Below are 23,401 nucleotides of genomic sequence, written 5' to 3' on the forward strand. Positions count from 1 at the left end.
TGTCAATGTAGCGCGGCAAAGCAAAGCAAAATACAAAGCAGAAACCACGCCGGCATATGTGTGGTATGCCAACTGAGATCGGCCCAAGCGAGCCCCTTGGTTTCAGAACTCTGTGCCATCCCTCGCTCACTTGGCTTTTCTCAGCATATAGCAGTACTGACCAAGTTTGCTGTGATTTCAAAAGGCAATGGTAGTATGCAAAGAATGAGTACGAGAGCAAATGATGCAGCAGTCCGCGAGTCACTACTTTTGAGGCCCGTGTGACCAGGGTCGCTGCTCTTCCCTGGGTGTGACATCATAGCACACACCAGCACTCGGAAACCAAAACCAAACTCACTCAGTATAAATAACGCAATAATAAATTATTTACCGCAAACATATGAATCGCGGCGCATGTATCCCACATCTTGGGGCAATACGAAATGTTTGCAAGAAAGAACGCGCCAACAAAAAAATGGTGTCAAATGCTAAAATGTGGCCATCTTCATACTTCCAATCAAAAATAAAGTCAAACAAACTAATTACTGCATTTGCAAGATTTTAACACAAACTTCTTAAAAATAAAGCTGATGTCATACATTCTAAGCACACAACAAAGCCAAAACCATGCCAGCAGTATCACTGCCAGTGAATAATATTTTTTTATGTGCATTACCAATCAAAGAGAGTTCCCCCATGTAAATCAAGAGATATCTTTTCACAGGCTCTTATTTAGTAATGCAAGTACACGAACTTTACTTATGCCACGACACCTTAAGCGGGGGAAAAAAAACAAGGCACCAAAACAAAGGCATTATATCAAAAATAATTTTTTAGTCTGTTCAATAATAACACGAATACCCCAGCTGATTCATGGCGAGCAGACTGTGGAGTGTACCATTAGAAACACAAATAGCATAGAAGGAAAGTCAATAGAGAACAATGAAAGCAAAAAATTTACCATGCCATGTAGGGTAGACACTTTTAACAACCACTGCCATTGCATACATGCGATGCCAACTGAAGCCCAAGTGTATTGTCACGTGGTGGTGACGTTGAAGAACACAGTAGCAATACTGTGAAAGACAAAACTAACTTTATTGGGCGAACCTGTGCCCACAAAAAGAGGCTACACTTACAGCACAACGGTTGCGGCGAACACGGTCGGCGGTCGTCGAAAATCTGATCCGCGAGTCAAGCGCGTCGGCTGTTATATAGCAGTCGTCGAATGTTCCAGACTAATCGTTGGGACCCGCGCGCCTTCCACAAAGTTCTACACCATTCGCGTCAGGCGGTGAAATCAGATAACATAAGGTTCAGCTACAACAGAGAGCGAATAGAAGCATCGATGACTTGCCAGAAACTTCGGATAGATGCAGGCGCGTCCTGCGCTGTGCGATAACACTTGTTAGGTGGCGAAACGTGGTCACCCGATAAAGATAAGTACACGTGTCATTACCCCCCTCTTGAAAAGCATCGACCCGATGCTGCAAACAAACGAAATAAAGAAAAGCACTCATAGCAAAGAAAACAACAAAAATAAGGAAGTTCGTCAGCGTCCGTAAAAGGGTTTAAGGTGCACCACGTGGACCACTTCAGATCGTGCGCGGCGCCGCTGTGAATGCGAAATGCCGTCTGGCATTCCAGTCCAGTGAGCCAATGCGTCGAATGTCCTTGTAAGGTCTGAAATAGCGTCGCAATAGTTTCTCACTCAGTCCTCGTCGGCGTATCGGGGTCCATACCCAAACACGGTCGCCGGGCTGGTACTCGACGAAGCGTCGTCGCAGGTTGTAGTGTCGGCTGTCGGTACGCTGCTGGTTCTTGATCCGTAGGCGGGCGAGCTGTCGAGCTTCTTCGGCGCGCTGGAGATAGGTAGCGATGTCAAGATTTTCCTCGCCAGTGACGTGCGGCAGCATGGCGTCGAGCGTCGTCGTCGGGTTCCTGCCGTAAACCAGCTTAAATGGCGTGATCTGTGTTGTTTCTTGCACCGCCGTGTTGTAAGCGAATGTTACGTACGGCAGGACCGCATCCCATGTCTTGTGCTCGACGTCGACGTACATTGCTAGCATGTCGGCGAGGGTCTTGTTCAGGCGCTCCATGAGACCATTTGTCAGCGGATGGTAGGCAGTTGTCCTCCTGTGACATGTCTGGCTGTATTGCAGAATGGCGTGCGTGAGCTCTGCTGTAAAAGCCGCTCCTCTGTCGGTGATGAGGACTTCTGGAGCACCATGTCGCAGCAGGATGTTCTCGACGAAAAATTTCGCCACTTCGGCTGCGCTGCCTTTCGGCAGAGGTTTAGTTTCAGCGAAGCGGGTGAGATAGTCCGTCGCCACGACGATCCACTTATTTCCGGAAGTTGATGTCGGAAACGGTCCCAACAAGTCCATCCCGATCTGCTGAAAAGGTCGGTAAGGAGGCTTGATCGGCTGTAGTAATCCCGCTGGCCTTGTCGGTAGTGTCTTGCGTTGCTGACAGTCTCGGCATGTCTTGACGTAACGGGCGACATCGGCGGTTAGGTGCGGCCAGTATTATCTTCCTTGTATCCTTGATAGCGTCTGGGAGAAGCCAAGGTGCCCAGCGGTCGGATCGTCATGTAGGGCGTGCAGTACTTCTGGACGCAGCACTGATGGAACAAGAAGATAGTTGGCGCGGACTGGTGAGAAGTTTTTCTTCACGAGTAGGTTGTTTTGAAGCGTGAACGAAGACAACCCACGCTTAAATGCCCTAGGGACAACGTCGGTGTGCCCTTCCAAATAATCGACTAGGGCTTTTTTAGCTCCGGGTCTCCTCGTTGCTGTTCGGCAAAGTCTTCTGCGCTTATTATTCCAAGGTAGGCGTCGTCCTCCTCGTCACCTTGCGGCGGCGGGTCAATGGGGGCGCGGTAAGGGCAATCGGCATCTGAGTGTTTTCGTTCGGACTTGTAGGCTACAGTGATGTCGTATTGTAGTCTGAGGCCCCACCGTGCCAGCCATCCGAAGGGTCCTTTAAGTTAGCTTGCCAACACAATGCGTGATGGTCGCAGACCACTTTGAATGGCCTGCCATATAGGTAAGGGCGAAATTTCGCTGTGGCCCAAACGATGGCGAGGCATTCCTTTTCGGTTGTAGAATAATTGCCTTCCGCTTTTGATAACGACCGGCTAGTGTAAGCTATCACGTGTTCATTCCCATCTTTTCTCTGGACTAAGACGGCACCGAGGCCTAGGCTACTGGCGTCAGTGTGGATTTCGGTATCGGCGTGCTCGTCGAAGTGCGCAAATACGGGCGGCGACTGCATGCATCGTTTGAGTTCTTGAAATGCGTCGGCCTGCGGCGTTTCCCACTTGAACTCAGCGTCACATTTAGTTAGCTGTGTCAGCGGCTCAGCGATGCGTGAAAAGTCCTTGACAAATCGCCTGAAGTAGGCACACATGCTAAGAAATCTACGCACTGCCTTCTTGTCGATGGGCTGCGGGAACTGTGCGATAGCAGCTGTCTTCTGCGGGTCAGGGCGGACTCCAGACTTGCTGATGATGTGGCCTAGGAACAGAAGCTCATCGTAAGCGAAGCGGCACTTTTCTGGCTTCAGAGTGAGCCCTGATGACTTGATGGCCTCTAGTACTGTGGCAAGTCGCCTAAGGTGATCATCGAAATTTGCGGCGAAGACAACGACGTCATCCAAGTAAACGAGACAGGTCTGCCACTTCAATCCTGCTAAAACCGTGTCCATCACGCGCTGGAACGTTGCAGGCGCCGAGCACAGTCCAAATGGCACAACCTTGAACTCATAGAGGCCGTCTTGGGTGATGAAGGCGGTCTTTTCGCGACCTTCTTCGTCGACTTCTATTTGCCAATAGCCAGACTTGAGGTCCATCGACGAGAAGTATTTTGCGTTGCAGAGCCGATCCAATGCGTCGTCTATCCGTGGGAGGGGGTATACGTCCTTCTTCGTGATCTTGTTCAGACGACGATAATCGACGCAGAAACGCAGGGTTCCACCAGGACAACAGGGGATGCCCACGGGCTTTTCGACGGCTGGATGATGTTGTCGCGCAGCATTTCATCGACTTGTTCTCTTATAGCTTCACGTTCTCGCGACGAAATTTGGTAAGGGCTCTGGGGGAGTGGTCGAGCGCACTCCTTAGTGATTATGCGATGCTTGGCGACTGGTGTTTGTCGAATCCTCGATGACGTCAAAAAGCAGCCTTTGTATCGTCGGAGCAGACTTCTGAGCTGCTGTTGGTTAATCACGGGGAGACTTGGATTAATGTCGTAGTCTGGTTCGGGAACCATGGTCGTTGGGGTAGATGCGGCGGAATCCGAGAGGACAAACGCATTATTGGTTTCCAGAATTTCCTCAATTTCGCGATTGTCGTGGCCTTGTTGATGTGCTTGAACTCCTGGCTGAAGTTTGTCAGCAACACTTCTGTTTTCCCTCCATGCAGTCGAGCGATCCCTCTTGCGACACAAATTTCACGGTCTAGCAGTAGACGTTAGTCGCCTTCGATGACACCTTCTACGTCAGCGGGTATTTCGGTGCCGACCGAAATAACAATGCTGGAGCGAGCCAGGATGCTCACTTGATCTTCGAGCACACTCAAGGCGTGGTGACTACGAGGGCTCTCCGGCGGTATCGCTTTATCTTCCGACAACGTTATTGACTTCGACTTCGGGTCGATGATTGCGCCGTGTTGGTTCAGGAAGTCCATACCGAGCATGACGTCTCATGAACACTGTTGGAGGATAACGAACGTGGCAGGGTAAGTGCGGTCATGAATGATTATTCTTGCCATGCAAATTCCAGTCGGCGCGATGAGGTGTCCTCCAGGAGTCCGAATTTCAGGGCCTTCCCATGCGGTCATAACTTTCTTCAACTGGGCGGCGATGTGTCCACTGATTATGGAGTAATCAGCTCCTGTGTCCACTAAGGCGGTAACTGCGTGGCTGTCGAGAAGCACGTCGAGTTCGGTGGTTCTTTGTGTGGCGTTGCAGTTAGGTCTTGGCGCCGGATCACGGCTGCGTCGTTTTGAACTGAAGTTGGAACGTCGCGTCGTCAAGTTGTCTTTCGTCGGTGTAGTCTTGGCTTCCTGACTTCGTCGGGATGGCGGCGTGTCGTTATTATGTCGTCGAGATGGTCTCTGCGTCGTCTTCGTCGGCGGCGGAGGATCTTCGTCAGTTCGACAAACAGCAACCGCACCTCCATCGGTTGCTGCTTTTAGTTTTCCGGATATGGGCTCGCAGCGCGGCCCCGTGCTGGGCCAGTGTATGGACGGCGCTGCGGCGACAGGTAGCGGCCTGGTGACCTGGTAGCGGCCTTCTTGGTCTTCTTAGGTAGAAGTCCGTGCTCCGGGGGCAGCTGTTGAAGACGGCGGCTTGCTCGATTGTCCGGGACTACGTTGGTGTTCTCTTTGCGGTCCGGGCTTGGATCACGGCTTGTCGGGGGCGTCCGGTACATGAACAAAAAAAAAAAGCACCTCCACCGGATGTCACGTGGTGGTGACGTTGCAGAACACAGTAGCAATACTGTGAAAGACAAAACTAACTTTTATTGGGCGAACCTGTGCCCACAAAAAGAGGCTACACTTACAGCACAACGGCTGCGGTGAACACGGTCGGCGGTCGTCGAAAATCTGATCCGCGGGTCAAGCGCGTCGGCTGTTATATAGCAGTCGTCGAATGTTCCAGACTAATCGTTGGGACCCGTGTGCCTTCCATAAAGTTCTACACCATTCACGTCAGGCGATGAAATAAGATAACATAAAGTTCGGCTACAACAGACAGCGAATAGAAGCATCGATGACTTGCCAGAAACTTCGGATAGATGCAGGCGCGTCCCACGCAGTGCGATAACACTTGTTAGGCGGCGAAACGTGGTCGCCCGATAAAGATAAGTACACGTGTCAATATTTCAGGGCTCTCATGGCTAGATTCAAAAAGGTGTTGTAATCCACCATTTTACTGCTCTAAGCCATGAAAGGGTTTACTGCGACTACTTTAAAACAATGTAAAGTAACTTTATGCATGAGCAATGTTTACATATTTCACAAGCATCAAGTGCTGGCATGCAGAGCTGTAATTACTAGGGGTCTGCGAATATTCGAAATTGCAAGGACGAATACAAATCTGATATTCAGGTCACATTTAATTTGAGGAATTGATATTCAAGATATTCGAATTACTCGAAAATTCCCGAACATTCACCAGCGATCAATTACCGTGCAGACTTTTACAAAAATGACTGTGGTGAAACCACAATATCTGGGCAAATTATCTGAAGATGGAGTTTAAAGTTCCAGAAAGACAATACAAATGCATCCTCTTCACTTTTTATGGGCAGGTGTAGTGTCTCCCCAACTGCTGCTCAAATGGGGCAGAAGTAGGGTTGCAAAATTTTTACGTTTGCTCCACCTTTTCTTCCATACTTCATTACCTCCATTGTGTACTCACCGACAGGTTTTCTTTGTTCTACTCGAACTATCTCCATATAAACAAGTGCTCACCACTGAGAGTTTGAAGCAAAGTGCTAGATGGCACCCCCACACTCATCTATCATCATTTTCATTTGATTAAGTATCAATTTTAATGCAAAAGCATAACTAGTCCCATTACAAGAAAGTCGGCAACATGTGTTAGTGTATTAATGTGTGCACTCACAGATTGCACAGAAAATCCCAGAAGAGGCAAGAAAAATAGAGCGACATCAAGCGGTAGTATGACACACACGGCAAGCTGAGCACCGCCACTTCAGACAATCCTATACATGTTGTTCGGCTACATATACTCGCCACTGGTTGACCTCTATGGGTGCCAGTCTTTCCGACAAGATTCGCACCAAAATTTTGACGCAACTGTTTGCTATACAGCACTCCGTGCTATGTCATACGATTTCTCGTTGCATATAGCTTACATGTGATATTCAAGTTGGAGGCTAGCTTGCGACAGGGACTTGAACCCACGACATACGCACCTTTAATTGTATGCCTTCCCAGAATTTTTATCTTTTCCCTTAAGGCATGGCTGAGGTCTCCACGAAGATGTGAGACAGTTATTGCACCATTTCCTTTCCTCAAAACCAATTTCTGTATCAAAATTGTGAAGCAATGTTGTTCGTCGTGTTCCAGGTGGTGTTATAGGCACGTGTGTGTGTGTCCATGCACCCATGGACAGTAATGCTTTCGCATTACCACATTCCCACATGTAAGCAGTTTTAAGTGTCTGTGCCAAGTTTTTTTGGTTTGTTTTGCAGCCCAAAGAACAGCTGCAGTAGTCAGACATAATTTCCCATCACTCCTTCCCCACAGCGGGGCTTCCTTCTCGGAGTGAAGGCTCTATTTAACCCCCGCCAATGATGAACGCTATGCCCGTGACAACTAGCCCTGTTGTCAAAGCGTTGGCTAAACACATTGAGGCTCGCCCCTGAGCAGGCCATCGGCCAACATGGCGGCCTCCGCTCTTAGGGGCTACGATCCGTCTACACTGTCGTGGACCGAAACCGTGCCTGCTGCCACTCAAGACACTGCGGAATTGTCGGACGTTATTTCTGACAAGAGCCTCTTTACGTTAATCGCGCTGCGCAAGCGTGGCCAACGCGCCAAGACGGCCGCCGCCGAATTTCTCCTGCTACAAAAGTCAGCACGCAGGATCCGCCGGCACAGAAGCCATTGTGGCGGCTGCACAGGATGCCTCGCTTCGAGCAGGAAGACATCATTGTGGTGGTGAACCCACGAGCCACCATCGACTTCCGCCAAGCTTTCAAGACCGGTGAACTAGGCCTAGCCCTTGCCTCCTATGTTGGCGCTGAGGCAGTGAAGGCCCTCACTATCTGGCCCCTCTGGGATCAGAACATATTTCTCTGCACCACCCAAGACGTCGCCACGGCCAACAAGCTGGCCCAGGAATTCACCCTTAACTCAAGTGAGGGTCAACTTCCTCTCATTGGCCACATGAAACTTAACGGGGAGGTGTGCCGAGGAGTCATCACCGTTCACGAGCGGGAGACCTCGGCTACTCTCCACGACAAAATCATCTGGCGTGACAGTGATATCGCCTTCACCCGCAAGCTCGGAAAGTCATCTCTTGCGCTGGTCACTTTCGATGGCCGAAAGGTGCCACACTTTGTCCTCTATAACTCAACGGTCACGCCAGTGTGAGAGTACAAGCGCACCATCCCTGCTTGTTACTGGTGTGGAACGATCGAACACCGGGTGGACATCTGCCCTCACCCGGTAGAAGAACGCTGCGGCCATTGCGGCCAAAACGTGGGGACGGCTGCCGACGGCATGGTGCCTCACGAGTGCAAGCCGGCTTGCATGGTCTGCGGGCAAGCCCACCTCACGGGCTCCCAGGCCTGCAAAGGAAAATTTCGCCGCCTCCAGCAAGCTCCGGGAACCCCCGCCGCGCGGAGCCTCAAGGGGCCTCCAGCTACACAGCATTCCGAATCACCGGGCATCGTGCAAGGAGGTGCTTCCGGCAGCAAGGCTGGCAGCACGGCGACCAACGACGCGCCGCCACGCACCGAACGCGCGCCGGCCAACCCGAAGACGCCACATTTATCCCCCAAGAAGCCATCAACAAGGGCAACACCAAAAACGTCACATGACCAAGGTGCTACGGCTTTCCAGGCCGGGGATTTCCCAGATCTCGGAGGCAGCGGCCCGTCAACGGCTGCGGCTTCAAAGAAGTCATCGAACAAGACAGGCAGCTGGGCTGGGGTCGCGTCCTCTTCCGCCTCTTATCCTCCAACTTCCCTTCCCCCTGAAATCGTTGAGATGCGCCGCGAAATGGCGGCACTTCGCGTGCAGGTAGCTCAGCTAGCTGCAGAAAACAAAATTTTACACTCTGCGCTGGCAGAATTACCATACCCGCCGTCGGTGCGACCTGAGGAATCTGAGCCTATGTGAGAGCCCTCAGGAAAAGGTGATGAACAGCCGTTTAACGGCTGTAGAAAACCCCCTAGCCGAGTTGGTAGGCCAGCTTACTAAGTTTCGTAAGCTAGGGGAAGACATCACTCAGAAGGTGACCATTGCGGTCACCAGTAACATTAAAACATGGAAGAATGAGACTGGCCCGCGCCTTGGCCGCAGGCCTAGCCCACTCAAGGACGTTAGCCGTCCACCAAAATTTACCGGGAGTATTGACCTGAGCGAAATTGCCGAAGATTCCGTGCAGTCCCTCCTAGTTCAGGGCCTGGGAGGCGTAACTGCGGAGTCTAGCCCAGCTCAACCCCAAATTCAACATGGCAGTGGGAACTAGGCCCACCCGCCCCCCAAAACATCAGGCTTTCTCCGTCGTGCAATAGAACTGCCGCGGTTTCAAAAACCATAAAAAATGAGCCCACTTGAGATTATATCTAGACACTTTTGAGCATACGTCAGCATCAGCATTAGTCGCACTCCAGGAACCTGGGCGGCGGTGAAGCTGTCAGGTTACAACACTTTCCAACAGGACCCGTCCACCTGTTTTTGTCCACAAAGGCTTTACCTTGCAGGAGGTCGATCTCCAACTAAATCTATCCTATTCGTACGTGATGGTGACAGTCCTCCCCCTGCATCATATTGACCCACCTGTCCACATCTTAAATATATACTGCCCCCCTAAACTTAAGTACATTAAGTTCTCGGACATCTTTTGTAAAGCACTAAAGATAGCAGGTCGCGACCTCCTTCTAATTGTGGGTGATTTCAACGCCCCCAGTCGGCTGTGGGGCTATCGCAAGGAAGAGTCGCGTGGCAGAAAGCCTGCGGAACTAATCTCCACGCTGAGCATTACTCTCCATACTGACCCTGTCTATACAACACATGTGGTGACCATGTCTATCCAACACGTGTGGGTAACTCTGTAACTCGAGACACCTGTCCCGACCTCACCCTCCCGTGCAACATAAGACACGCAGACTGGTTCAACACTGAGGACACCCTTGGCAGTGACCACTGCATTATCAACACTATGATTTACACTCGCCCCTTACACCGCTCCATAGCGCAGGTCCACCTGCCAGGCTGGACGACTTTCCGGCAATCCCTGCCCCCGTACAGTCTGCTCCAAAACGACTATTCTTCCTGGGCCCACACCCTCCTCCGAACGCTACACAAACACGAAAAGCAAATACAACTCACAGATAAGGTGACGGATGTGGACAACCATCTCCTTCATCTTTGGGAAGCGCGGCGCAGCCTCACTAAGAGGTGGCGCCGTCAAAAACATAACAGGAAACTCCGCTTGCGGATTCACGACCTCATCCAGAAGGCGGCTGAGTATGCTGCCCAGCTCGCCTATTCCAACTGGGTGGATCGCTGTAACTCTGTTGCTAGACAAATGTCTAGTCACAACACTTGGAAGCTATTCCGCAGCTTCACAGGTCCAACTCAGACCGGCACAGAAACACAGAAACATCTGCAACGAGCGATTCATAATTTCAAAGGTAATACGGACCAACTTGCACAGACTTTACGGTATCAGTATCTGTGTCAAGTCCAAGACCCCTGTGGACAGGAATATCTCTATGCAGGCAGAGATAATCCGGATCTGGATCGTCCGTTCCAGCTCCACGATCTGTGGGCGGCTCTTCCTAAAATCAGACCGGGTACCGCGCCGGGCAGGGACAAGGTTACAATCAAGCTTTTGGCCAACCTTCCTGAGCCGGCGTATGAGGCCCTGCTAGAATACATCAACGCAATCTGGAAAAACGATACACCCCCCTTAGAATGGAAAACGGCTCTTGTCACCTTCATCCCAAGGGCAGGCAAGCCCATCAATACCGATCATATCCGACCTATCTCTTTAACCTCTTGTGTGGGCAAGCTGATGGAGGCCATGGTTCGAGATCGCCTCTCTCAATATCTGAAGGCCCGTAACACTTTCGCAGACACGATGTTAGGATTCCGGCCTCACAAGCCGGCACAAGACATTTTGCTTCAAATCAGCCACGAGGTACTCACGCCTATCGAGCACCCTCACAATGACAAGGTGGTTCTCGCCTTGGATTTCAAGTGTGCCTTCGACAACGTGGAACACAGCGTCATTCTCACCTCAGCGAGACACACTGCGGACCCAACACTTTTAATCACATTAAACATTTCCTAACGGACCGCGAAGTCATTATCCGCATTCAGGACAAGGAGCACGGTCCTTACACTATGGGCACACGGGGCACACCACAAGGCGCAGTGCTGTCCCCACTACTCTTTAACCTCGCAATGCTCCATCTCCCTGCCCAACTGGCTGAAGGTGAAGGTGTACAGCATGCGCTGTGTGCCAACGACATCACAATTTGGGCAACAGAAGGCAACATTGGTCAACTAGAGGACCGCCTGCAAACAGCGGCGGGCATAGTGGAACGCTATGCTATGTACTGTGGTCTCCAGTGCTCTCCTCAAAAATCAAAATTCGTACATCTCCGCCCCTCGCAGAGATGCAATACCCCATACTTCTCTCTCTGGCTAGCAGACCCATACAAAAAGCCACTGAGATTAAGAGTCCTCGGACTATTTATTCACCAGAACCGTCGCGCTGACACAACCATAGCCAAGCTTCGCAAGGTTGGCGATCAAGTGAGCTGCATGGTCCGCCGCGTCTCCAACAAGCATGGGGGCCTCAGAAGTAGGGATGCGATGCGACTCGCACATGCTTTTGTGACGAGTCGAATTCTGTATTCGACTCCATACCTGCACTTGCACAAGCATGATGAAGACATCTTGGAGGCTACTCTCCGCAAGATGATCAAAAGGGCGCTCGACCTCCCGATCTCTACCTCCAATGCGAGCACCTATCGGGAGCTGCGCGAGGCGCACCTCACTAATCAATACATGCGTCTTGCCCAGACCGTGTCTGGTCGTCACCTCCTGGGCCGGCTACATATACAACATGACCATCACATTGAGGAAAGGGTACGAGTGCCAGAACTATGGAGAGGTGCCCTCCGTGTTCAACTCCTTCCTACCAAAATGGACAGAGAGAATCACAATGGACGGCGTCAGGCACGAGCGAATGCCCTGCACCGCCATTATGGCTCCAAACACAGCGTTTTCTATGCAGATGTTGCGGGCCCACATCATTCCAGGGGAGGATGGTACACGGCCGCAGTCGTTCACGAGGGAAGACAGGTGAACGGCCTCACTTTTAAGGCACTTAGCACAACCCACGCGGAGGAGGTAGCAATCGCCCTAGCCGCCTCCCACGCTCAATCTAAATTCATCATATCCGACTCGCGAGGGGCTTGCCAGAATTATGAACTGAACTGGATAACGACAACAGCGCAACGAATACTTCGGAGAGCAGCTCGGGATCAGGACCCCACGACCCGATTTCTCATTTGGACTGAAGGCCACCAGGGCCTACCAGGAAATGAGGCCGCCAACTCGGTCGCCCGTGCACTCACTAACCGGGCCCCCGACGTAGACCCTAGCGATCTGGACCAGGACTCCTATCCTCTGTTAACTTTCAAAGATATATCCACTTATTACCGGGACTCGCACCGTCAGTACCCGGCTCCTCTCAAGGGTCTAGGGAAAGCGAACGAGAGAATACTGCTTAGACTTTTTACTAACGCTCTACTGTGCCCGGCAGTGCTCAAATATTTTGACACTTCTTTCTCTGGCCTCTGCTCTTTCTGTGGGGAGGTGGCTGACAAGTTCCACATGGTCTGGGCATGTCAACACAATCCTCTTCCGCCCCTAACCCCTTCCCCTATCCGAGAGGACTAGGAGGCGGCCCTGCTCAGCTGCCTGGACCTACCGGCCAAACAAGCCCTAGTTCAGCGAGCTCGAGTGGCGGCCCAGACCAATGGGGCTCCTGAATAAGGGACTCCACCTAGTGCTGTAAGGGGAGCGGCCCACTAGGGATTGCTCCCCATGCAAGCTCTCTGCAATTTTGAAATAAATGCTTCCACCACCACCACCACCACCCCTGAGCACTTGTTCACTTTGCTTTGTTTTGTGTAGTCAAGTGCAAAGGAGTTAGATGAAAACTGCACACCCAAGCAATTCCCAAGGATGCATCCAATGGCAAATCTGCCGCTTCACGTCCACGCCCAAAGATGCCACATGTTGATGCTTTGTAGTTTTGTTGGGTTTTATGGCGTATAAGTGGCGTATGGCTACTGCACGTCAAACACGAGTTTAGAAATATATGTGACTGTTATGCTACGGACAACTAGTTTTTAAAATGTTACAGTCTGTTTATGACATGCCCTTCTTTTAGGAATCTAACAACCCATGACAAGTCTACAACTGCATTTACTTTTTACAGCAAGTTCGGAAACAGGACCAAGAGAAAGAGGAATGACTCATAGCAGGGAAGGAACGGAACAAGGACAGCTGTGCCACAACCACCCCTCTGCCATTCCTGCACCAACTGCAAGACCCAAATGGGCCAGGTCCACATACATAATACCACCACAGACAGCACATACTTGACAGTGCTTGCCCTACTTAAGATGAGCAACCGTCAGTTGCGTTAGTGTGTAAGCATGTGACATCTCAATGAAACACCACTCTCTCTATCATTCCCTTTTCTCAGCCACACCATTGCTCTGTCAGAGCTCCTTACCATGAAACAGCTGGAGGTTGCAGCTTCTGTGTTTGTATCATCCATATTGGCGTGGAAGCATGTTTGAAAGACCTGAAATTCTACACATTGTGTGCATTACATGAATTAAGTCTAACTATTTTATGCATTCATATCATAATGAACTTCATATTAGCCACGATAGCACCACTGAAATTCTATTGTATTTCTATTTGAAGTGCATATCATAATATATTAGTACTGAAGAGTTGTTTATTGTAACGCTGAAAGGACTGGTGGCGTAACCGTGGCACGAACTGACCCAGCAGTGGCGGCACCAGTACGGACTTCCAGAGCAAGCTCGAACTGTCAAATGCGCGCGGCAGCCGGTCGCCGAGGCCGGCCATACCTCTTCGTCGTTAGTGTTGGCACACTGTCGTCTTCTTCATTGCAGTACATCCATTTATCAGCATTTCTACGTGCTGCATGTCAGTTTAACATGCCATTTTCAATAAAAAACAACAAAATCAGCCTGCAAAAAAAAAGCCTATTCTAATCATCGTAAGGAAAGAGTTAAACTAAAATCAGAAGAACAGATACCATCTCCAGATACATACCTTGGGATCAGCTAGCACCCATAACGTCAGCCTCTTCTCACGAGGTGCCAGGGAGCCCAGTGCCCCAAGCAGGTTGTGCTCCTCTGGGAACCGCACAAGCGCCCTGGAGAGAGGCAGCGCATGGCCTGAGGTTGTGCCAGCACATGCTCCCAGGTCGCGACACGTGCAGCAGCTTCTTCCTCTAGAAGCTCTAGGCGCAGGTCCTGACACGAGAGGCACTCAACAGGTGCCAAAGAGCTTAGTTCTGCCTCCAGGGATGCGCATCGCTCAGCTATGCTCACGCTTTGACTCTGCACACATAAGCCCACCACAGAGCACAGCTGCAGAAGTCATGTGACAACAGTCCCGGTTCCACAAATGCAGTTACACACAGCCGCTAGTACAGACTCATCACAGCTGCCTGGAATTAGCAAAAACCACATTAGCACACCGCTTGCTAATGACTCAGCTGGCCTAGCGATGCATCATGTACCCAAACCAAATGGTGGACAACTGCGCAAACTCAAATATCCCGTCACAAGGCAGTGTGTGGTGTGGGACACAATGACAACTCAGAAAGGAAAGGAATTGAAAGCCCAACATGTTCATGCCATGCCATTACTGGAAACTGACAGGCTACTGCAGTGCTATGACAAAAGATAAGAACGCTGTTTCAACCACAGCTTGGTAAGAGCCGGCACTCTTCTCACAAGCTGCTGTTGTGCCACATTTTTGTGCAAAACAAGTTTACTCAGCTCTCCTGAGCACTAACCATTCTACTTCCAGCACCAAAAGCTACAAATTCATGAAAACTCATCAACTCGCACATTCACACAGAAGCCCGAATTGGCAACGTCAGCTGCTTCAAATTTTTGCAAAACCTACCTACACTCATCTAAAACTGGCAAACGTCATGGTTCTTTTTTTTTTTCATATCTTCAGGCAAATATACTCACACCTATCAGAATAGAATCCGTTTACTATAAACAGACAAATGAGAAGCTACTGCAATAGTGCCAGGTTGTTTTAACAGCTGAAGAAACAAAATAAACATTAATGTTTGCCGCACTTGCATATAAATCATTAGATGGCAAGTCAAACTACCACACAGTATACTGACACAATGGTTAGGCCCTTTAGTAGCCACTTACATGCGTTCCAAGTGTTATCTTAACACTGTGATGCCCTGCACACCACATTCAATATGGACTGTACTAATGCCAATACTTTTGACTTCTACAACTAGGAAAATATCACACCACTACAGTATTATATTTCTTAACGCATTTCTCCAAACAAACTCAAATTGTCGGCTGCCCTAGATAAGACCTGCTGTAAGATTGCTCACACCAAAAGCACTCTCCTGGCAAATCAACCTAAAATTTCAATGGATATACTGCTACAAGAAGAGGAGATGGAATGGCTATAATTTCACTGCTTACTTACTGCAAGGGCTTGCACATGCGTGTATAGTTTTGTCAATAAATCCATTCAAAAACTAGCCCAACGTGCTAGCTTTTATTTACACCACTTTTATTTACACAACAAAAAGATTAATGCTACAAAATTTCTATATTCCATTTTCATTGCCTGAGAATTATAGGGTTAAATAGCCATAATCTAACTTATTCACTTTAACCGGTTAGAAAAGTCTTGACCATACTGTCACATAGCTTTTTAATGTCCTTTGTTCATGCGCAAAGCCACCGGCACGCAGCTTTGTAACTTTACTTCTGGTGAGGGATGCAACGAGATTTATAGGAAATGTTTGTAGCTGTGCGCAATTCGTTCTACGTTGTTCGAGAAAGCTGAAGGTAATTACCATGCCTTATCTCAAAGGTTCGTCAGCTTTAAACTGAGCAAGGCCGAGAACGGCAGTGATTGTGTAGTACCATTTATGATGATGTACACATATGAAAATAAATAAGGTAGTTGTGAAACCTCGTTATAGCAAATAAGTAAAGAATCGTAAAATAGTTCAGTACAGTCAAAATTTGCAATACAAAACTCCACCAAAAACTCGAGCTCGAGGTGCAGAATTTAATCAATGAAAGCAAGGCAACTGGGAGAGACCTTTTGCATAGCTTAGGCACTGTTTCGAAGCCGCTTGCGGCGAGTGCGGAGGCCGCAAAAAACAGTGACAGACGGCAGTTAAGTTGGCTTTCCTGCAAAGCAACGCAGCACATAATGGCAACAAGTCAAATGTCAGCTAGGGTGGCTTCCTTGCACTACAGCGCTGTCGCGTAAAAAATCGAATGCCTAGACAAAAGCTATTGCCGTTTACGCCACCTCTGCTCCATGGCAGTCGACATGAGCAGAGGATGGCTGCTGGAAAGCTACGACAACCAACCATGTCACTGGTTCCGGGGCACTATCAACAAGTCCTCGAGGGTAGCATTGGAATCGTACTTCATATGTGTTGACCACCGGTGATTGATGCATAGTGGTGCGGTAACGAAAGAGTTAAACAACACTGTTTATTAGCACGGAAGTAAATGCAAAGCACTCTTTTCACGTGTTGTTTTCTTAGACTAGTACACCTGGCAGTTGTCTCTGAAATCACTGCAGTGTTTGGCAGCATTTTCATTTTCCACACTCTCAGCACAACTGGTGACATCACCATAGAAACCTTGATAAGCAGCTTAGGATGGTATTTACTATGATTAAAGAAACAGGGACATCAAAGTTCTCATCGGAAGTACTTTTATTTGAAATGGTGCATGAGATATTGCTGTGTACCAATTACCTGTGGAATTTACCTGCACCTGCTAATTAATTTATAAATTTTTTCCATGAAGTTGTTTCGGTTTACTGCCAAACAGTGGCCATGATGTCATGCATGAGCCGAGACAACATTAAGGTCACATGAGACATAGAAAAACTGCAATAAAATTGCTTTGTTGTTTTAATTCAGTCCGCCTATCACTCCAGCCCTCTTCAACAGCCATAATGACAACAAATGAACAAACAACTATTACAATAGAATCCCTCTAAGAAAAACTGGAAGGGACCAGGAAATTTATTCACCTTGTCAGTAGTTTGTCTTAACAGAAGAGCCCCTAATAAAAATATGTGAATGTGCTAGGTGTGGCCATATATATGTTATATGAAAACAATGAATAAAATAGCCTTTGAGAGAGAGGATAATAGCAAATGGAGCATTTATCGTAATATGCATGAAGTGAGCTGAAGACAGAGCATGAAGCAAGCTTACGCTATCATACTTGAAATGGCATTGGTATAGTTTTCTTTTTTCACCACTTCTTTTTTCTCACTAAATGCGGCTGCTATTTGTGTGTGTTTGTGTTATTTGGCTGCATAAACCTTACTCCAAGTGTTTCGAAGGTGCGCAGCAGTGTAGCCGTGCACCTCTCTCTAATCTCTCTCCTTCTGCAACATAGCTGTTAATAACTCCACGAGCAGGCACATCTCGTGCCTTTCTGTACTCCGCAGGCAATGTGAGCAGCACTAATATCTGGCTATCTCGGTGCTGGAATCATGCGTGTTGCAACACCGAGCCTGTTGAAAATGCGGCCCCAAAGTTTTTAACCCTTTCTGGAGCTTAATTAAACCTTAAAGGTTTAATTAATTAAACCTTAAAGGTTTAATTAAGCCCCAGGTCGACGAGCAGGTGCACTTTGCGAATATGCTCATTTTATTCTATGGGAGACAATGAGCGGCACATGACAAGCGTGCGATGCCGAGATGTGACATGCAAGCGCAGACATGATGGTGCCATGTCAATTCCACACCAGCAAGAGAACGTTCCCCCAAGAAAGCGTGTTCCTGTAAGACGGCTTCCCCACAGTTTTGTTTGAAGCGCAGAAAGCATCTAGTGGGGATGCTCTTATAGAGAAGCATTTTATATATATTTTTTTTCTTTGCTCAATGCTGTGTGGACGCCCCGTGAGTGCCGTTACACGCAGTCGCTGCGAAAGGTCATCGTAACCAAAGTACACGTGAAACAGTACGTCTTAAGTGGATTTTTTTTTACATTGAGTCCTATGGGAAACCAACCAAATTCTCTCACTTGTTCACCTTATCCAAGAATTCATCTTAACAGAGTTCGTCTTAATGGGAGTCGCTGTAGATAGCAATTTTTGCGTCCTTTACATAACCTGAACATTGTCTCAACACACCTGCGACGCCATAGCCACTATTCAGATGTTTAAACCAAAACAACATGAGAAAGAAAACTTTATTTTAACTTATTTCCTGGGCTTAGGCGAACTCCACGTCACGATCCACAACAAAAATTTGGTGTGTCTACTACTTTAAGACAGGGTGTTTGGCTCAACTTGGGCATGGAGTGCACTGCTGGACATCCAGCATACTCAAGACACAATACTCAATCAAGGACTATGAAAACAACATGAAATCAATTATTAACGTACCAGTGCATGCAAGTAGTGCCAAATGCAGTGGCAAAATTTTTCTTTATAAACAATAAACAATTAAAAGCTCTCAACCATGATCAAATGGTCAGATGACCTTTTGTCAGCTTATTTTCCAATATACAACCTTAATTCTATTAAGTATGGCATGCTTATCCTGTCAGCGAAGTATTCCATTTTCTTGCAGATTGCAGTTTAAGTTGCGGCATACATGTTCCACCCATCATGAGTGCCTTTAAAGCAAAACTTCCTAGGTTTGGTCAGAATAAAAAAGCAATGAAATGAGCAGTTTTAAAAGCCTCTGCCATCCAAAACAAACCTGGTTGGAGTTCGCACGGATTGAGTCTTTCACCATGTCCTCCACACGCTTGTTTGCTTGGGCCTTGAGATTAAGGATCATGGAATAGGTAACATGGAACCGCAACTAGTTCTGTTGGCCGACCCAGCCACATGGTCTGCAGCTGCGTTGACTCCGGCACATCCCCTTTGCATAACAGCAACACTGTGCCCGTCTCATCCTTGCCACGACGCCCAGCCCTGCAGAGATACTTTGCACATGAACTGAGGTTTCCAGTTTAAAAACAGGCAATGCTTCTTTTTTTTTTGCCACCAAAAATTGCTGGTACGATAGGTTTTCACACAGAAGTGCAAACAGGCACTGTGTTTTTACCTTCATTTCTATGGCCACTAGAACAGGCTTCTAATGTAACATTTGGGGCAGCTACTATCTCTATTGACCAGTATAACCATGCCATTCGTGTCGCACTTTCCACCCTGTAGGCATCACAATGGCCCAGCACAGTGAATACAAAGCTTTTGAATTTCATTTTCCACACACCCTAACATAATAACTGAAACCTAATCAACATGACTGATTAAATTACAACACCACACTTCGTGTAAATCAACAGAGGAGGAAGCCGATAGACGACGTTACCAAAAGTGCACTTTCATTAGCTGCAACCACTGGACTCATTAGCAATGATGTATCATTACCATAGTGAGTAAAAATTGTCCATAAAATTTACCCACAGAGCTGAAATCTTAACTGCTACTTTGCTGACATATAATAAGCACTGCAATGCAAACATGCAATCAACAGTGCACATAGTGCGCTTGTTCAAAAATCAGTGTGCACAGAAAACATGGAGCTGATGATTATGGATTTTTATGGCGCAAGGGCGTCTATGGCCAAAGAGCGCCATGGCATTTTCCAAGCATTTCACCCCTTACTAGCCGAGCACAAGGCCAGGGGAAAGCTTGTACCCATTGTACCAACGGTGGGTACCCGGCGGCACTGGGGATCGAACCCCGCATGCAAGGCAGATGCTCAACCACTCGGCCACCGCTGCGGTAGAAAACACGGAGCTGGCAAGCACTATATAGTAAATAAAAAGGCATATGACCCACCTCCATGATACGCTGGTGCATCATAAATAATACAGTAAAAGCTCGTGAATTCGAACTCGAAGGGTACTGGACAATTGTTCGAATTATCGAATGGGCGCTAGAATGAGCGGTTATAGCATTCTACCGCGCGGGCAGAACCCGAAGCAGTCGCATCTAGACTAGTTATCGCGAGCTAGGCGCTACTACACATTTGTGGCGGGCATATTCTGAGAATTAAATTCATCCGGTCCTAGTGGCAACTGAAACAAACTGACTGGACAGTTATGCGCCAGAAAAACGTACTGGAATGCATTCGCGTGAGCAGCTAGCTTTAGTGCTGGATTATAAGATGCTATTTATGCTCCAAAACATGTTTATTGGAGGGGAAGGGGCGTCAAAATTGAAAGTAATCGGCGAAGTGCATTTACTTGCCTTTTTTCTGCAGAGACTCGATCAGCATCATCTGCAGCTTGCCCAAAGCTCTAGTGCAACGTGAGAGTACTCACCGACAGAGCAGTGGAGTGCTGCAACATCGAGCGCATGACACTACTTTATGTGCACTTGACGGTGGCACAGTCTCGTCGCCGGCGTCGGGCTTATCACTGTCGGCTGTTCTCACTGCATGCGAGCCCTGTGACATCTGCTGGCAACATGCAGCCCCAATTATATCGGCGTCACTCAAGGGCTCCAACATCTCCATGCTGCTGTCCACGTAACTCGCGTTCGCGGCACCAACAAAAGCTGTCTTCACCCGCAGCGCCATACTACGTTGTTTACATCACGTGATTGCGACCCAGCGACCGCAGCACAACGAAAACGTGGAACGGCTCGCGCCTACTCCTGAAGAACATGCAAGGTAGATGTACCAAGGATGTACCGCCTTGGAGCGCAGGCGACCTGATAAAGCCACAATTGTATGCGCCGACGGGGCCGTATGCAGTGGCGGCGCCATGCGGCGCCTCGTAGAACCCGCAGCGAAAAAAAAAAAAAATGCAGCGCCGGGCAGGCGGTTCGGCGGCGTGCGCTCAAAGCAGACGACACGGGGGTTTGCTTCAGCGGGCATCCGTGACGTTGTATTTCTGCGCCCTTTAGTCAAACAGCAACAGTTCTTGTCGGTGTCTGTCCGAGGGCCGTAATACTAACAGCGCTGCTACGTGCAGTGCGGCCTCCTTCGGAATTTGCTAGACTAAGATGAGACGCAGGTGTTTTGTTCGAAATTGACAAAGCGGTTACAAGTGTTGCGGGGCCGAGCGGGAGCAACACGCTCGACCGGTTGCCTTGGCAACCGGAACGGCAGTAGTTTCTTTCCAGGCGGCCAGGCGCCGCCAGCATGATAATGACAGACAGCAGAGTTTCCACTCCTATATAGTCTTCCTCCGTGCCCTCTAGCAGACGACACACAGGAAGCACAGAATTTTCTTGTGACTGCTGTTGAAGCAAAAAGTATGCCTTCTGGTGCGCTGTTTCTTATATTGTTTGTGTGGTGTATTTAGTGTTACCGTTTGACAAGTGACGCGTCGATGACTGCAGTTGCTAGAGGGAGTAGCAAGGAAACTGCATTGCTGTTGCGTTCCGTTTTGAATGTCCAGTCAGCGGAACAAGAACCCTGGCGTTTCGTTTCATGAAATTTCTGCCGACTTAGAACTCCGGGAAAGAGTGCTCAAGGTAATTAGAAGAAAGAACTGGCAGCCAAACACAACATCAAATTATTCTGCAGATTGTAGCTTGCATTTCCAGCCAAGGAAATGCTACTGTAGGCAGTTTTACTGCCCATCAAGACAAGGGCGGACTCTTTTAACCGACTTCAGCGCTCCTAAGAGTGTTACAGGGCCTCAAGAAGTTCGTCGATATCATGCTCAAAGACCGAAAGCATCTTCACAAGACCACTGGACACATGCTTGCTCTACAGTGTGAATAAAATCACGGGTATCCCTGTCCTGATATGTGGGAACAAGGATAGCGTCATATTATATGCAAGTTCATCAAACCGTTGCTAACAAACCATGCACTTGACATAACAGACAAGAGCGCAGTTGCGAAGATGTACATGTGCAACAAGAAACCTCTTTCCCGAAAATTCTTGAAACTGCAATAATAATAATAATAATAATAATAATAATAATAATAATAATAATTGGTTTTGGGGAAAGGAAATGGCGAATTATCTGCCTCATCTATCGTTGGACACCTGAACCGCGCCGTAAGGGAAGGGATAAAGGAGGAAGTGAAAGAAGAAAGGAAGAAAGAGGTGCCATAGTGGAGGGCTCCGGAATAATTTCGACCACCTGGGGATCTTTAACGTGCACTGACATCGCACAGCACACGGGCGCCTTACGTTTTGCCTCGATAAAAACTCAGCCGCCGCGGACGGGTTCCAACCCGAGAACTTCAGATCGATAGCTGCGCCTAGAGTCACTAAATAAAGTCTTTATTTAGTGACTCTAGCTGCGCCCTAACCACTGAGCAGAAAGAAACGAATTCCGCCGCCTTCATCGCACCGACGCATGTCATTTTTCTTTGTAAGTGCGGACGTGTCTGTGCCTCCAAGCGCAGTTTTTTTAATATTCACACGTCGCTCGCCATGTCTGATACTCCCCTTGTTCCAGTTGTCATTTCATCAACGCACGTATGTGCTTGTCATTTGCAATTGTAGAAATCCGGTCAGTCAGGCCTGCTGTGTTACTCCCGACGTCACTGTGCGCGTGTACAGGAGCCTAGTGAGCTGTGCTTCTAGCGAAAAGAATAGCGATGAGGGGCTTGAGTCTATTTGAAATTTGTCAACGTTATTCAAGGCGGTACCGTTCGGCGAAAGCTCGTCGGAAAAATGACTAGAAACAACGCAGCTAGGCTGCCGTCCAAGTTCTGCTTCACCCGATCGAAACATCTCTCGCAATGCTCCGCAGCAAGATTGCGAACAGACGCGCGCTTCACAAAGTTCCAAGAACATTAGATATGAGGATCGTGCCCCCTGCGGGCCAGCGACTCCCAAGGCAAGTTACCGCGACGTCTCAGCTTCCATCCATTGAGCGCCATATGTAGTCCTCCTATGTCACGGGTCACCTGGCTACAATTGAGAGCTCAAGCAATTCCGGACTTCCTCCTGTCCTTATTCTATCTCATTGATTATTTTCCATTTTTGCTTGTCCGAAGTAGTCTATTTCTTGCCATTGGCAACAGTACAATGTATACGACCATGCATCATGCAGTGTAAATACTTATTTTGCGGCATTTATAGCCACTTCAAGCACTTGCTGCAATATGGATGTTTCGAACACGTTCCATTTGTTGTAAACCGTCCAAACGTTACTGGTTATGCACCAGACAAAAGGTCCTAACGGCATGATAGAACGGGGGCACAGCACGCTGCTAGGTTTCGAAATCGAAACTGATGATCCTCTCACTAATGTTGCAAACCGTCCAAAGGTTACTGGTTATGCAGCAGACAAAATGTTCTAACGGCAAGATAGAACGGTGTGGACCGCACGCTTTTAGATTTCGAAATCGAAACTGATGTTACTTTTTCAGTAATATGTGGAAGTTATCTCAGACTTTTTAAGCATTT

At 48.5% G+C, this 23,401-nt stretch overlaps 1 protein-coding gene across 1 annotated transcript in view; it reads right to left on the reverse strand.

Moving 5' to 3' along the window:
- LOC144120251 (superkiller complex protein 2-like) overlaps nt 1–20,593 on the reverse strand; it is a 52,029-nt gene extending 31,436 nt beyond the window's left edge. The window contains exons 1-3 of the mRNA XM_077652653.1: nt 20,346–20,593; nt 18,770–18,987; nt 14,078–14,367 (exon numbers count right to left, since the gene is read on the reverse strand). The gene's annotated coding sequence lies outside the window, so the exon portion shown is untranslated. The remainder of the gene's footprint in view (nt 1–14,077; nt 14,368–18,769; nt 18,988–20,345) is intronic.
- Nucleotides 20,594–23,401: the final 2,808 nt, after the last annotated feature.

This window comes from Amblyomma americanum, chromosome 1 (genome assembly GCF_052857255.1).
Source record: "Amblyomma americanum isolate KBUSLIRL-KWMA chromosome 1, ASM5285725v1, whole genome shotgun sequence".
NCBI lineage: Eukaryota > Metazoa > Arthropoda > Arachnida > Ixodida > Ixodidae > Amblyomma > Amblyomma americanum.